The following is a 3,008-nucleotide window of genomic DNA, read 5'->3' on the forward strand; positions in this document are numbered from 1 at the left end:
TAAAGGCTATTTACTTTGTTCAATACATATCAGTTTGACTATTAGTGATAGATGACTAATTAAATTTTTATTCAATCAGCGTGTATGTAACTTATAAGTAACTAAGGGTCCGTTTGGTTGGATCAAAATGGAAAATATTTTCCTAGGGACAAGGGAAAATATTTTCCATTGAAGTCATTTTCCTGAAAAATCACTTCTTTCTCCATAATTTTCCAGTGTTTGGTTATTAAGTGAAAATATTTTCCAAATTCCTTTTTTCATAATTTTCCAATGTTTGGTTTATCAATGAAAATATTTTCTAATATGTTTGTTGATATGTTGCAAATATTTTTCTACTCTTAAAACATTCATTTCGTTAGAAGTTAATTTTAGTTTCTATCCATTATAATCATATTATCATTTCTATAAAATATTTATTCATATTACACCATGAATTCTTAAATGGAATTATTAATGATACTAATGAATTGGTTGGGAAAGAAGAGTTAAAAACCAAACAAAAACCTAGCTGAACACTATTCTTTATTGGTATAGTATCATGTCATTATGTTGTTCCTTTGAAAAGGGAGAAGAACCTAAATGCAGAGAATCCTATATTGGAATATAAACCAAGATTTCAGCTCCATAATCAAAAATCTTATTCATGGTACAGAGTTAGAACCATTGGTACATACAAGCACCCTAATCAAGCCTAGAGTGATTCAAATCCCTGCTTTAAATGTTGTTGGCCTCAGTTGGATCAAAAATCTGGAACAATTCAATACATACAAAGGCAAATATAAGCCAAAATATAAAATATTGCTCAACAAAAAGGAAAATCACATCTCCAAATGGAAAATGGTCCCAAAAATATCAGTTGCCTAGGTAGTAAATCATGGATACAAAAGGAAACATCTATACAACACGTCACCAATGTTCATGTGAACGTTTTACAGGAAAAAATTTAGTGACCAGAGCTTTGAACAAATCCAGTTGGCCTGCACCTACAAATTCCCAAGGCCAAGGCAAGTGGCAAGGTACTCAGTCAGCCCTCCTTTTTTCCACTTGTAGATCACCTCCAAGGTGATGCTGAAACACAACAGGAAAAATAAATATCTTAATACGTGATAGGATCTAGTTCTTTCTTAACTAACTGATGCTTTCTTTTTATTTTAACCTGCTACATGCGTTGATAACTTAGCAATGACACAATGGACATTGTGAATAGCCAGTAAATAAACCCTCAACAAGGATTTATAATGACTTACCTTACTATCTATGTGACATACATATGGGCATGTTGGACAAAAGAATCTGGCAGGGCGGTCCATATGCGGCAATTCATACTGCAATAACATCCCACAAGTCCGGCAAAATTCCATTGCAGTCTCTTTTAGGATAATCCACTATTTATGTATGTCTCTACAAAATTAAAACAAGGGGAAAAAAGCATCAGAGTAACATAATATTAGCACACAAACTTAATCTTCACTTGATTGTTTCATTCACAATTTAAAATAAATAAGTAATACATATGCAAGATGCGCAAAAATGAAGCACTAACATAGTGGCCATAAAGAAAGGAAAACAGAAGTATCTAGATGATTAGAAAAGAAAACAAACTCTTTGATTTGACTCAAAATGATGAGCATTTCATTCCTTTCTATTGTTTACCTTTCGACACACACGCTCTCTCCTTTCTCTTCTTTCTTCTCCCTAATCCCAGAAGAGTATATGCGCAACTGAATGAATATTTAAGATACTAGAGAACCTCACCTTGCGAACGTCTTAACAACTTAACCTTTACCCCAATCCCAAAACATAAATCCTAAAATTTAAATTCTCTAGACAAGAAATTCCAACATTCAGTATTCATATCACTCAGAGAAATCAATAACAGCCATATACATTTAACAACAAATTTCTCAATAGAAAGACAAAATCAAACTCTAAGGACACCAATTGATTGATAATTTACAAAAAAACTACTGAAGTTTCTTAATCTATCAATCAATTGATACAAAAACAATCATGCAAGCTCAAGCCCTTACCTCAATAAGAATCGTCAGAAAATGGGAGTGAAGCAATAAATTTTACCAGAACTCCTAGAGCTTCATATAATTATAGAAAAAGAAAACTGAAAACTAAAGATAAAAGAAACATCTTTAAAAAAAAATCCAAATTCCTCTGTGAAACTAGTGCCACAATTCTCAAGAATTATAGCAACAAAATTTAAAAAAAATCGATAGAATCCTAGATTGGAACAACCGATTTTATCAGATTTTTTTGGAAAAAATAAACAGATATTCAAGACAAAGCCCTAAATAAGAATCTCACCCAAGGCACCTTGCCAGAGTTGGAGATGGCTGCCATCAGAAATGATCATATTGTTGGTGATTTCTGAGTCTCTCCAATCTTCATTGCCCACTCTCTGTATCTTTAGCCGCAAAGTCTTTGTTTGTTTTTGTTAGAATGTGGGTAGGGAGCTCTATTGTGAAGTGCAAGAGCCGCTCGTTTTAATGAAGGAAAATAACTTCAGTAAGTCAAAAGATGAAGTTATTTTCCACCAAGTGAAGTAAAATATATTCCCCGCATAAATCTTTTTCCAAGATAAAATGATTACCAAACACAGGAAAATTTGGAAAACATTTTCAGGAAAACATTTTACATTCAAACAAACACACCCCAAATGTAACTAATTTTCACCAATTTGTGAAATAAAAATCTTTATTTCCTTAAACATATCGTAAAATAGGCTAAACATACCTAATGTCTTTGCTTCACCAGTATTGATTGATATCCATTAATTTGTCAAAAGACGCTATCTTTGCCCATGACATGCTGCAAAATAAGGTGAATACGATATAATGTGTTAACAATTATATACAGAGTATAGCTAATCAAACCCCAATTTGTATGCCTATATGAACTCTATGTAACCAATTAACAACTATATATTAAATTCATTCTTACATTATGTGTATGCATGTGACAGTGTGTAAGGGCTAACAACCAATTACAAATTTAAA

The 3,008-nt window shown here is 32.1% G+C and overlaps 1 long non-coding RNA gene across 1 annotated transcript; it reads right to left on the reverse strand.

The window, feature by feature from the left end:
* Positions 1-734: 734 nt before the first annotated feature.
* LOC113734577 (uncharacterized) lies at positions 735-2,493 on the reverse strand. The gene is made up of 3 exons (XR_003459331.2): positions 2,317-2,493; positions 1,248-1,401; positions 735-1,068 (listed from the first exon to the last, which is right to left on the reverse strand). It is a non-coding gene; the product is annotated as an uncharacterized lncRNA (long non-coding RNA).
* Between the last annotated feature and the right edge of the window lie 515 nt (positions 2,494-3,008).

The sequence above is a fragment of the Coffea arabica genome, chromosome 3c, assembly GCF_036785885.1.
Source record: "Coffea arabica cultivar ET-39 chromosome 3c, Coffea Arabica ET-39 HiFi, whole genome shotgun sequence".
In the NCBI taxonomy this organism is placed as follows: Eukaryota; Viridiplantae; Streptophyta; class Magnoliopsida; order Gentianales; family Rubiaceae; genus Coffea; species Coffea arabica.